Below are 14,032 nucleotides of genomic sequence, written 5' to 3' on the forward strand. Positions count from 1 at the left end.
GATCCCACAATTTCAGATGCATATTTGTTAATCACTGCCTTACATTTCCACTTGGAAGGAAAGAACAAAATCTGTGCAGAGCAGGAAGTTCAAAAAGTTTTTAGTCTGGAGTGTTAAACCTTTTGAGTACCAGGATATCTAAGTCTAAAATGAGAAATGCACGATGTCAACAGGAATCTTAAAGATACCAAACTTACACCTCAATACGATCAGTGCTCTAAAAGGTACCAGCAGATTCAGGAAAAAATCAGGTACCTGAAAGTCAACCCTGTCATGTACCTCTGCAATTACACCTGTAAATTTGGTATTCCTAAATGGTGATGTGTGCATCTCTGCCTTGAGCCTTGCTGTATGGCACTGCATGAGCCTTTGCTTCAACTTCAATTCTCTTATTCCAGAGCAATAGAGTTCTCTCTCTCACATTCCTGCATTTAATTGGTATTCACAGCACCACAGCAAGGCAAGTGAAACAACACAAGCAATGGACAAATGGCTATAGCAAAGATTTTGTGAACAGGAGAGTTCTAAGCCTCTTTCTTGTCTCATAACATTTGCTCTACCTGTAACTCCAGAGATTTATATCAACTTAAGTTCATATGACAGTAGTAGCTGGTAGTTGATTCTCTTGCTTTAACTCCCAGGAGTTAAAAAACTTACTGCCCTTGCCTACTTTCAATTTATGTTCTTCAAACATCCTACCACTGTATCTCAAACATCGGCAAGAAGCAAAAGTCGGGTTGGGAAGACAGTTGCTGCTATTAAATTACCAAAAGCCACCTTGAACAAGAGTATGGGCATAGGTGGCTGAAAAGCTGGCAGAACTTGTGTTTTTGTTATTGCTGAGTCTAGAATAGATTTTATAGCAGTGAGATTCAGTGTTCAGACTCCTCAAGCTTGTGTCTGAAGAAAAGCTGTCATAACAGTCTGGGCAAGAAGGTGGAGTTGGCTAATCCATGCTCAGAGAAGCACCCAGACACCTGGCTCTTTTAAGTCTGAAAGCATTGAGTTGATCTTTAATGCCTGTACCATAACTACTGCTTTTAAGATAATCTTTTCTGCAAAACTCTGCTGGAATATGCAAGCTATTGGGAAATGAAGAAAACAACAGTACAAATCGCTCTCAGCAATGTCCAAGAAATGACAAGTTCAGCAATGGGAATCCCCTTGTTCCTCAGGTAGCTTTGGACTTCAGCACTTTTATAAATGACACTCAGAAGGTGGGACTCACTGAGTCAGACAACAGCCACCCTTCCTCACAGTGTTTATGGCGGAGTACTATTGGTAAGGATATACCTGGCTGGAGCTTCTCTTCAGTTTCTAGGGTGTTTTTCTGTTATTTTTCATTAGCGCTGCCACAGCTGACACATTCACTCATGTTAAATAAAATATTGGCTATAAACTGGACAGCTATGTAAATAAATTACCCTTTAGCAAACCAAGCAAAATTCCAAATACTGTCAGGGAATGATCGCAACAGCAGTGAAGCTACCAATGAGCATTTGTTAAAGTGAGCCATCTGCCAAATACAAACAGCAGCAGCTACAGCTGAGTTCAAAGCACTTTTTCCCACCTCTCCAAGCTCTGTGGTAGGCAATGACAGCAGATCAAATGCCCATAGAAAATGCCTGGGGCCAGGCAGATTTCACAGGTGATGCTCTGTGGTCCAAGCTCTGGGACTGTATGTGATAAAGGAATAAAATTGTTAGGAGATGGAAAGATTGCTGCAGTGACTTAAAAAAAACCCAACACCTGAACAACATTTATACATGGTTAACACATCCAGCTCTGTCTACTGACTTCAGTTGTCTTCAGCAGTCATCTGTTTACTTATTTCAGCAAAGATCCACTCATCTCCTATTGACGACTCCTTCCAGGACCAGGTCTCTCAAGCATCCTGCTTCTTGTCAAGTCTGACATCTTCCTCTCACCTCTCCCTGGGTATCTCATCCTTAGGCTTACACAAAGCTTAGATGCCAAGATGGTCCTCTTTCACTATTCTTTGATCATTTCTTTCTCCTCTATAACCCACAGCTATCTGCTACAACAAAAACCTCATTTATACAAAGTGTACTCTGCACCAAGCAGGATTTGCTATCATTAGTAGCAGATTAATTTTAAAATGAGTGTATATTCAGCTTTCTATATCAAGCTTCGTTCTCAGTCCAACTGTCAGCAGAAATTCAACCCACTCAATAAAGTAACGTATTCATCCACACACACACACATATATATATATATATTTTCCTAGCTCACCTGCAGCTTTTCTCACAGTCCACTTTATTTTGTCCTTCATACTACTCTCTATGACCTTTTTGATCCCCACTTAGTTCAAATCATAGTTCTGATCCAACTACAGGCCTTGTTTCGCACTAACACTAAACTGCACAGGCCTCATCTAATAGAGGATAACAGTGCACAAGTAAGAACAGATCAATAATTAGAGTGAAATGTCTCATCTAACAAAGATTTCAGAAATGAGGCTTTAGCTCACAAAAAAAGATGCTCAGTAAATAACTCAGTTTACAATTCTATCACTTTTTTTTAATCCTGAATATTCTAAAGATCTACCCACAGATCTTCAGCCAACAAAGTAAGAACCTAGAGGGAGTGTAACAGTCAGAAAGATCAGCATGGTAGAATGGCAATACAGGAAGCGTAACAGCAAAGGGACTAGTGCAATGGAAAGGTATTACAAGGAAAGGTGCTCACCGGTCTCAGATCTAGGCTCATAAGGGAAACTTCAAAAGGGAGGATTCTCCAACCAGAGATCCATCCCCAGTGGCAGTCAGCCCTTAAATGAGGTCTAAGAGAGGTGCAGCCAGGCTCCACTCCTTCTAGTCACACAGCTGAATTGCCTTCACCTGTGCTCCCAGGGCTGACCGGCTCCTTTCCCCAGGGACTCAATTAGTGGTTCAGGCTGTGACTTAACAGTTACCATACAGGGAATTTTTATGGCTACTGAACACCTCGCTCTGCTGCTGTGCTATCTTTCCCAGAGAGTCCCCCACCAAGCAGACTAGCCTTTGCAATCAAGTACCCGAGTGCTGGCACTCTCCTGTCCAGTCAGTCCCATCTGTTCCTTAGAAACAGAGAGAACAATTGACAATGCTGTTTACCATTAGATGAGATGATGCAATACACAGAATGAGGAAATAACCAGGAAACAGGATGGTTATGCAGATTTCAGCTTCCTGGTTGCACTCTTCAGCTGTGCTGAGAAGTATTCCCCAGGCAAGAGCTTAGAGCAGACACTTTCCCATGTATGCTTCTTCAAAAGAAAGCTATGGCGCCTGCTTTGTGCTGAAGTTGCAGAAGATTTACTGGAATAACTTGTTGAGTGCAGCTAGACTGCAATACAATCTTCCAGTCACAGCTGAAGGTCAAGATGACCCTTTCTGGGACTCCAGATGACTGTCGTGTGGCACCACTGATCGTTACACAAATACTCTCCATTACAGATGAGTGCTTGATGGGCTCTTATATGAGGTGCTCTGATATGTGGAAAGAGACAGCTGGAATTAGCCTGTCATGTTGCTGACTGCATATGGCAAGCCTGAATTTAGTACTCATAGGACTTCTGTTATCAAGTCTCACATAGCCTTAAAATTTGGGGATGAAAAGGCAGAGGCTATAGTTGCCCTGTAAGCTTCAGTCCTCAGTAGCAGATTTCTTTATGATTTGCTACAAGAAAAAAGCCCACAGAAACATGAGAAACAAAGTCATAAGGCCTGGGAAACAGTCTGGACACAAGAAAAGATGGGGAAACTCCATTTTCAGTTGACCTCCAAGCCAAAAGAAGAAAAAAAAATGAAAGGCCTTTAAACTATTAGTTAGCATAATTAATAACTGTTATTAATTATAATTACTTCAACTATTTTAATATACAATTATAAATACTCTAGTCCTTAAGGTGAGAGCCACAACATGGAGCTAAAGCTCTATGGCTTTGATGGGGGCAATGCAGGGTTTGGCAGCATTTTTTACATCCTATTATAAACTAACCTTCCCACTCTTCAGAAAATGCCAGGCTAGAAGCAGAGACAATGAATAGGTTTTCTGGTTATTTATGCCTTTTGCTTCAGATATTTGTATTTAGAGCTGCCTGTGATTTGCCTGATGGCTGCTGACAGGTATGACAGAGTGGCTCTGATTACAGGAGCATTATCAGTTGAAGCGCTGCCATCAAATGCTGCACAGTAAGTGCCTAGTCCGGCTGCCCTTCTAAGACTCTCTGTCTCTTATTTCTCTCTTTCTCTTTCAGTCATTTACCTTTCAAGCTGATTTCAGCATCACTGTTCTTCCCTTTTCCTCCCTGAAAAGGATATTTTGGAATGTATAGCCAATCGCTGTCAGCTGTAATTGCTAAAAAATGTAAATGTGCTTCAGAAAAAAAGGCATTATTTGTGACTCATCCACACTTCAGGCAAACTCTAGTTCAAGGGGAAAATGAAAAGACAGCCTCCTCCTCCCCCCCAAAAAAGGGCAGGAGTCAGGAATAAGGAAGTTAAACAGGAAGAGATATTGAATACAGTCAACAGGCCTTAGAAGTAGCAAACTTTAGATTCACAACAATAGCAACAATAGGCTGAGAGATTAATCATACCAGATACCCCATCTATCCTGCACACCAGTACACCAGATCCCCTTTCACAGGAACACAGGCTATCTCAGTTTGCATGAGAAGAGGCTGGCTCATGATACAGGTATCACATACAGCTCCTAATCCTGAGCAGTTTCACCAATGAACATGTGAGCCCAGGTACAAGCACCTGGCTCTGCACCAAAAACCTACTCGCTTGGAAAACAATTGTGTCATGCTCTGGCATTTCCTTTCCTTTCTACTGCTATTCTTCACGTTGAGTCACTGAGGTCACAGATGATTGCTTTAAAGGGCCACACGCTGTGTGACACAGGAATGGGACAAGCCTTTGTCATCCTTCCATTACCACTCATGACCATGACTTTCGGTCTGATGAAACAATGCTGCTGTGTCCCTGCCAGCCGTTCAGTGACAGCTCGTGCACTTCACTCCCTGTTCCCGGCATCCTGAGGACAGCAGTTCAAGCAGTATGTTCACCCCGAGCTTCTGGGCAGATGCTGACAGTGCCTGGGGTGGTCACGGTGCTGTGTTATGCAGCATGTAGCACTGTTCTACATAAAAGAGATCAATTATTAAACTCTGAGTTCAGGTACATGAATCTACCTACTGTTGCATAAATAAACTCTCAAGTGATATAGAGGAATTCATGCCAGATTTCACGGGCGCAAACAAGACTGATGGCAGACAAATCTCAGAGCAGTGCACTACTTGTTTCATGTTTCACATATCAATGCATTCATCTGCAATCCATGGTTTAACATCTCTGTGATGACCTAATGAAAGCGTAGTTGCTGGTGGGCTGGAAGTGTTTCCATGGAAGATTGGCTTTGCAACAAAAAAAGCATAATAGGTGGTTGCCCAGGGCAGCAAAATATTAGGAGCTGCAAAATGTCAGAGCAGCGCCTGAGCAGCAGCAGGTCCACAGAGTCTGGATGTTTTCCAGTAATGACGCTGACCTCAGCGTTGGATTCTCCACTTTTACACACCTCTCCTCGGACCAAAAGGTGCAGGGTCACCAATGAGCCATTGCAGGAAAAATATGGCCAGGAAGTACATAGAAAATCTCAGATCACTGAGTTTGGACACGCTTCAGGCAGAGCTGTTGCTTTAATGGATATGTAAGCAAGAATCATTTTTTTCCAGACAACTAAAAAAGGCTTGTCCCCAGGGTGTGCAGCCACTGTCCCTTCCACTGAGTGCCTAAGTGGAGTAGTGCATTGCTTAAATAAAGCTGATTTATTGCAGAGAAAAATTCAAGTCACAAAGTTCACATCTGCATTTAGATGCAAGTTTTCACACTGTGTTCTGATCTGATGTTCATGATGCTCCCTTAAGATAGGTGCCCATTAAAGCATCTCAAATCTTCTCAAATTATTGCCCAGGCCAGGTTTGTTTGTTTTCAATATAAATCCAGTTTTTGCATTCCTGTTGAATTTTATATTTTATTTTTCCCTGGGAGAACTGTAAGCATCATCTCCCAGTATTGTGAATTTTATAGCCAAGTTTCCTGAGTTTGGGGAATTCAGAGAAGAGCAGACACACTGATATTGTGAAGGAAGACGCTTCCTCCCATGGCCTGAACCCAGTGTCCTTCACATCACTGCTGGTAACACACTGAGCACTCCCTGCTGAGTCACAGCCTTGGTTTGACAGTGGGGATTACTGTGCTGCAGAAAATCCCCAATCCTGAGGAACATCCCTAAGTGTGCTTCCAGACAAGCACAGGGATTCTCTGCACCTCAGCATAGATCCTCCCACATTATTCCAAAAATGCACTGTGTCCTTTGTTCTTCTTTGTTCCTCATATCTCTGTTGGCTGCACTAGAAGTACTGAAAAAAACCTGCTATTTTGGTTCACTTGGAAAGACTCCCATTGCCCTCAAAGGGCACCGGGTGGCAGTCTTTGTACTGGGCGTAAATGAGCACAGCTTTACTCCTCATCTTCCTTTTCATGAAAGGCAAATCAGGCAATTTATGTAGCAGGAACAAAAGACTTGAGGATTTCTGCCCTCCATTCCCCACCTGTGCTGTGGAACTGTCAGCAAAACCTCTCCTGTCACAAAACGCAGGCGATGGTGCAAGCTGGGGAAACCCAGTGCCCAGTATAATGCTGCAGCACTACTACCACAGACAGCAGGATATACACATACACATATTACATGTTTTACACAGATATATGTATATGTATGTGTATATGTGTAATTGTAACACAATATTACTGTAAAACGCCAGACTGGTAATATTTGTATCTATTCCCCTACTGGTAGAAAAGGCACTGTTTGCTGCAATACAATCTATTTGAATAGCTAGCTGAGGTAGCAGATTATGCCTGTTTTGGCTGATAACTTAATGTAATGTAAAGATTTACTCTTTGAGGTGGTGTTTGGGAGTTGGCTACAATCTCAGTTTCCCATCCATACTCCCAATATAGTCACTGACAACTTTGCAAACAGGTTGCAAAATCCTTCTGGGAATCGGAAGGTCAGCAGTTTTTATCTCCTTTTCCCATGGACTGTTGTAGGTAGATGAAATGAAAGGGAGAAATAGCCCATTGTGTGAAATACATGTAAGCTATCTACATACCAGAACCCTTCACAAAGTAGCAGCAATTGGACTGTATTTTGCTTTTCAGCACTTGCACCCTGAGAATGCTGATGGTAGAGAAATCCGTCATCAGTTCTGCTAGATATACTTGCTATATTTTAAAGCAAACAAACAAAATGTGTAAGAGGACAATCAGCTATGGATATGCAAGCAGACAGCTCACTGGACAGGCAATAGTGCTTGAAGATGAGATCAACTGAGGGCTACCAAAGAGCCTCACCATTCCATCAGATTCAGGAAATTAACGTAAAAACAAATAGATATTGGAAAAATATATGACAGGTGTGTTACATGTTCTTTCCTCAACGTTATTCCTTCCCACGTCTCTGTCTATGACACGGTCAGAAACCAAACACTGGGGCAGAGGGATCCTTGGCCTGACCTAATACAGCTGTCCTTATGTCCTTAATTTGGTGCATCAGTAGCACAGTGAACATTCATTTAATAACCCAGCTGGAGCAGGCACTTGTCAGAGAGACACAAGGACAACATTTCTCAGAATGAAATGGGATAAAACACCATTCTTCTAATTCACAAAAGCAGAAGTGATGGAACAGTTCGTGCAGGATTCTGCTCTCACTCATGGAAATCTGCTGACACTCACAAACTGCTGTGCTAGGAGATCAGAAATGAGGCTGAAGGTACAAGGAATTGGCAGATTAAACCCAGAGGGTTTCTGAATTACTTGTTCTGCTTCATTCCTACACTTTCCTGTTTGGCAAATTCATTCCAGTTTTGAAAGGTCGAGAAGTCTTGCAATGTTATGTTTGACTAATTGACCACATAACTTTGTGTTCAACCTCCTAAATTGCTTGGACATGGTCAGGAGTGTCAGGCTGATTCCTGGTAACTAGAACACGATGTCCAGATCTGGGGGAGGGCTGTAGCTTTTAGAGCTGAAGAGCATCAGCCTGGCGTGGCTGTTTTCAAGCAGAAATGTTTGTTTCCAGGCTGCACTGGTGGTAGTAGTGCCTCCTTTGCTAAAAAAAGGGTTTAATATCATAGGTGGTTCTTAAAACTCCTTTACTTCCTCTTGCTTCTCTCTTTCAGAGGACAAGTTTTCCTTATATGTCTTCAAGGACAGCCTCTTCTCTTTTGTCTGCCCAGGCAGAGTCAGATCCGGGTACCTCCGGGAATGTTAAAGTGCCTTCTGACCCTACTGCCCTTCCAGGTCTCTGTTCCCACAAGAAGTTTTCTTCTCACACTGCACCTCCATGTTGATGCTCCTTACCCATTGCTGGGTAGGGTGGACTATAAAAATAGCCACGACACCATACTCATTCTGGAAGGGTTGGTTTGTTCTATATACTTTTTAATCTGAAAAAGAAATGCTCAGCTGACGGAGGCTCATCTCTCTCTAGCTTTCATGCTATTTGGCATTTTTACAACGTCTCAGTTTCCAGAATTTTGTACAAGGATCTCAGCTCTCATTTAAAGAAATGACAGTTAGCTGTTATCCTCCTAACTATAAAAAGAGAAGCCTGCAGCTCTAAAACCAGGTGGCAAATGACAACTTACAGTTTTGATTCTTGAAATCTTGAAGACAAAATGATGATGTTATCAGTTACAGCAACTATTCTTGTTACACTTCTGAATATTTAGAAATAGTAGGACTGTCTTTGTGATTTCATGAGCACAGGGAATGGAGGACACTGAAAAATCATTTCAAACAGCCTGGGGCTGAAGGCAGTACAGCCTCTCCTTCACCTCATCTGTTGCTGGAACAGAATCTTCCTGCATGAACGTTCAGTCCCCTGTGAATAGCATACATTGAACCAAAGTATTTAGTTTTCACCCGAAACAACCACCAGAATGCATATTGCATAATAAACCTCCCAGAAAGTTAATAAGAAACAACCCTTTTACCTTGCCTAAGCAGGACAGGGACTAATCTGGAAATCCTGGGTTACTGAGTTCAGTCTGATGGTTGTCACAGAATCATAGAATTTACCTGGTCACTTTCTGAGTCACAGAAAATAACTTGGGTCGCTTTCTCTAATAGGCATGACAGAATGTCATTCCTCTCAAGGTTTGACAGCCTACTTTCATGCAGCTCTATTTAACTGTGGCTACCTCGTAGCTATTTGATCTTACACCATCTTTGTCCTTTAACCTACACAAAATTCCTGCAGCATGTTTATTTGCAGATAGCAGGCACATAGCATCTCATCCTCCCTTCTGCTTTCTTTGTTTCTTCCTGTCTAGCAGACTCCCCTCCCCCACCCCAGATCCTGCCTCTTTCTTCAGTATGGTTGTCTGGGATTGCATGTGGTGGCTCCAAAAGAGGTTTTTATTTTATTTTTTTCTATGATGACATCAGTACTATTCTGCTACTACTATTCTAATTGAGCACGTTGAGTTCTTTAGGAAGGAAAGAGTAATTCCAGTTCACAACACTGAACAACTCAGCATTTAAATCTGAAGTAGTCAAACAAAGTAAAAGAGAAGCAGCTGTCATTTCAGTGGAAATAATCCAGTCTTAAAAAGATGCCAGGATCCTTTAAAACCTTAGTACCATACAACAGCCAATGAGGTTTGTGGATAATTGAGCACAGTCTATATAAACCATGATAGTGTCTTACTCTACACAGTGCCTTCCAGAACAAGAGAGTCTTATTTTGCTTTAAATAGTGTTACTTTCCAGATGGCTGCATTCAGTAGACTACACCTATATTTAGCAATAAGAGGTTAGGGAATGCTTCCCATAGCATCTATCTCCTCAGAGGGACTGTACCCAAGTATCCTGAGATGTACCTAGCACAACTCTGTAGGACTGGCTACCAGAAACAGCTGGAATTCCTTCTTTCTTCAGGGGTTCATGTCTATTTATCTCACCTTCTGCAAGTAGGGAAGATGTGCTTAGCTTTATTTGCAATTCACACAGACCCAGTAATGTATTTCAGCTTTCAATGGGCGCCAAAATGGGCAGGACAAAAAACAACAACAAAACAAACAACACAAAACCACAGATTAATTCCATACTAGCAGTACTGCTTAGCTATTTTGAAAAGGTCTAGACACGTTGACTTTAGCGAAGGTACGTCAGTTTATGCCAGTACAGATCTGACCTTTGAGACTGAAACGTTAGGTTTTTCTTCCCTGATTATGAACTTGCTGGCATCTCTAAGATTTCATTCTAACAATTTTCAAGATGATTTTATAAGAGTCAAACAAGGCAGTATAGACAAGGACCTGTATATATGAGGATATACAAACTTATATAGCTGTCTGTTCTGCTTGGCACCCATGAAGCCTCAGCAATTGATTCCTCCAGAAATAAATATTAAATATTCGCAGAACATTATAAAAGATCTGAAACATATTGTCAAGGGAGGCCTGTACCATCTCTTTCCTTTGACGACTTCAGTAAGAGATTAGGCAAACATGTTTGAGAAATGACCTAGGTATAGGTGATCCATGGGACAGATGGATGAACTAGAGGAAATCTCAAAGTCATATGCCACATTTCTTTCTCTCTTTCAGCTTTTTCCCTTGACACTTGCATTCTCATTCTTTGGGAGCAATGGAATCCAAATGTGCTATTTGATTGCCTCATTTCTAAGCACAGTGTAATTCTAGCAGCCACACACAAACAAAGAGGTATTTCATGTTACCACATCATCAGATTCCAGGCTTGGTTTTCAAATTCATAGCTTATCTAAGATCAAAATTAGACTACTTGATTGGCCCAGTCCACTTTACAAAGGTTTTTGCTGTATTAGTTGCTAAAAGCAGTAAGTGCCTACAAATACTAAATGCCAGTGCCTACATGTTAACCCACTCACATCCTTTTGAAGCTGCTTCAACCCATATGGATCTTCACACCGACTTTGCAACATTTCATGTGCTGTCTGGCTTCCATTTTCATGAGGCCTCTGCTAGAACACTCTTAAGGCGAGTTTTGGGGAGCAGCTTTGTTTGTCATTTTGTATGCTTCATGATACTAACCTGGTTTTCACAAAACGTTCTTAGGGAAAAGTAGATAGTCAGAGGCAAAACTCCCTTTGATAATTCACCATGCTTAGGTTTAGTTAAACAGCACTCAATGCTGGGTGAACAGGTTTCCAAGTTCAAGTTTACAGGTCACCCGTATCTGCTCTCTTTAGATTCGTTTTTATTAACTCATAGCTCACAGGCTGGAGGGGAGAGATGATAAGGCAAATAAAAGAATTTTTGGCTATGGCATAGGTCAGAATCTCAGCCTTTGAACAGATGTGGAAGAATCACTGAGGAAGATTAGTATGCTGAGCAAGTCCAAGAAAGTAACTGAGGCAACAGGTCAAAAAAGTTCAATACCTGAGAAATGATCTGATGAAAATCGTTCGACCAGACAGGAGTGCATCAAACCTGAACAGTAAGTTAAAAAGCTCTTCTGAATTCTTAAAGGAAGTTCTTAAGATCTAACAGTATTTGGAGCATCAGAATGCTCCACTAAAGAAAAAGGCCTAGTGGCAACCAAACTGAAAAAACCTGCCAATAGGTTTTTGCCATAACAAATGTCCTACTTCTGTATCTAGATCTGAATTCTCAGTCCTCCAAACAACAAGATATTCAAACCCAATGGTTTGCATCAGCCCATCACCTGCAAAAAGATTCCAAGCATAAAGTAAAAATGAAGGCAAGATTTGTGATTATGGGTCCAAATTTGCACTACTAACAGGTGCTTATATTACTACCTACTTGTAATTACTTTCAAAATGGATTCAGTAAACCAGCTATTCCTTTCTCTGTGAAGCCACTGTACTTCATACTGTGTAAAGCTATGTAAGGTACCTAAAAAGTCTGTAGGATAACAAGCCCTCTCCATAAATATCTAGCAGCTAAGCGTATTGCATATTTGTTTGTTGCTGGAAAAGATTCATCTGCAGAACCACCCAGAGGAGACTCCCACCGCCCAGTATTATTTCACTGGAGCTAAGTGTTGCAGTGGTGCTTGGTATGGGAACCTTAACTTCAACCTAGGTTACATTTTCCCAGGTCTTTTATCAGGCTTTTAGCTCATGTTTCATCAACACTCCATGCTGATGCACACAATGAGCAGAAAACATCTTTAAGTCCATCTCATTTCACAGACAAATTTACCATGATGAAATAGCTGTGGTCGCTCTGAATCTCCATCTGAAAATGTCAGTTTCTCCATTAACAGAGAGGGCATTTAAGGAGTGTAGCTGATTAACTGAGCTGAGTAGCTGAGGTGCCTCATGTCTGACATTTCCCCCATTCCTTTGAAGTTTGTACAGGTGGGACCATTTTTCTCCTAAGAGAAGAACATTAACATAAAACTGAAAGCTGAATACTGGAAAGTAGAAACCACAAATGATTACTTTTGCATTACACAGAGGAAAATATTTCCCTTCTGGGAGGGTAATGTTGCAAGCATTCTTTTGTAAGTCAAGGTCCTGATATGAGCTTTTAATTAATTATATTTTAAAATCTTAACACAGGAATAAGTTGCTAGGAAGGCTGTGTAGTGTTCAAGTTTGGAAGTTTTTCAAGACCCAATCTGAGCAAATTCATGGCTGATCTGACCTCTTTCTAATGGCAGCAGTGCTTAGCGCTTATATTGGAGCTGGTGATGTTCAGCAGTCCTTCCAACCAAACCGTATGTGATTCTGGGGCTTTTATCCAGAAACATCAAGTTCTTTTAGATCTGCAGAAAACATACAATATGATGCAATTTCATTTTTGCTTCCCTCAGATATACGTAGATTTTCAGCAGTCTCTCAGTTATAAAACTCAATTTTGCAGTCAGTAAATGGTTCATTTTTTTGATTCCGATTACCAAATCCAGGTAGTTCCACAAACAACAATATTCTGCTGATACACTGAAGGTTTAAAAATGTACATTCACGGGGAAAAAAGCCTCAAAGTTACAAATTGACACCCTCTCTTCAGCACAGGTGCTATAATTACAAATATAAAAAACCTTTGACAAGCTTCACATATTATATATTTAGGAGTGATGTGCTTTTCTTTAAATGTTGAAATAAAAAGATTTTTACCCATTTTGAACTGCAGTTTCAGCCAACTACTTAGGCTACAATATTTTATGCGTTCCTCTGAGGTTTAAGTTACTCTGCATGCTGCCAACAAACACTCTCTCAGTAAAAGCTGATCTCCATTAGAACTCAGCATATAAGTTCTAAATTTAAGCAGATAGGGGAAGATTTAAAAGTATTATTAATTATAAGTCCATATCAGGAGTTTGACATGTGAAGCGTAGGAGAATGTTTGCAACCCAAAACACAGGCTTAAGCTCCACTCTTTGCAAAACCTAGCCTTGGATGCTTTCATCCTCTAAGGTTAAGACACTCTAGTGGCTCTCCAGCAATATAAAGGATGAAAAGAAATGATTCTTCCTAGTTCAGTTTTCATCTCTGCAGATGAATTATTGTGTAGCAGACAGCAAGGTTACAGCCTGCACCATTACATACCAGATCGTGTCATTACAGCCATGGTTCTACTCAATAGCTACAACAAACCAGATTCATACTGAAGTCCTGGTGTTTTTTTTTTTACCATTCCTCGTCATGATTGGAGTGCCTACTGGGGAAAAAGCTTGGCCAAGGTATAAGAGAGCCTCAAGCTCAACACAGGCTCAGCTCAAGAGAGCTGCACGTAACTCTTCTGTGATTCTTTCCTTTTGCCCCCGTTTACCCATTGTGTAAGTTCTAAGCACTTACACAACCCTGAGATTTCTGTGGTAAACAGCTATTCTCTCAGCGTCTACCTCCACTGTCAGGGGATACTTTGCAGTTTACATACCTTTCAGTTATACATGAATTTAAACAGTCCTTGAGAAACCTCATCTCTAAACCGTTCTAGGGA

The 14,032-nt window shown here is 41.2% G+C and overlaps 1 long non-coding RNA gene across 3 annotated transcripts in view; it reads right to left on the reverse strand.

The window, feature by feature from the left end:
- LOC107311478 overlaps positions 1-14,032 on the reverse strand; it is a 109,409-nt gene that overhangs the window by 68,544 nt on the left and 26,833 nt on the right. The window lies entirely within an intron of this gene.

Source organism: Coturnix japonica, chromosome 3 (genome assembly GCF_001577835.2).
Source record: "Coturnix japonica isolate 7356 chromosome 3, Coturnix japonica 2.1, whole genome shotgun sequence".
In the NCBI taxonomy this organism is placed as follows: Eukaryota; Metazoa; Chordata; class Aves; order Galliformes; family Phasianidae; genus Coturnix; species Coturnix japonica.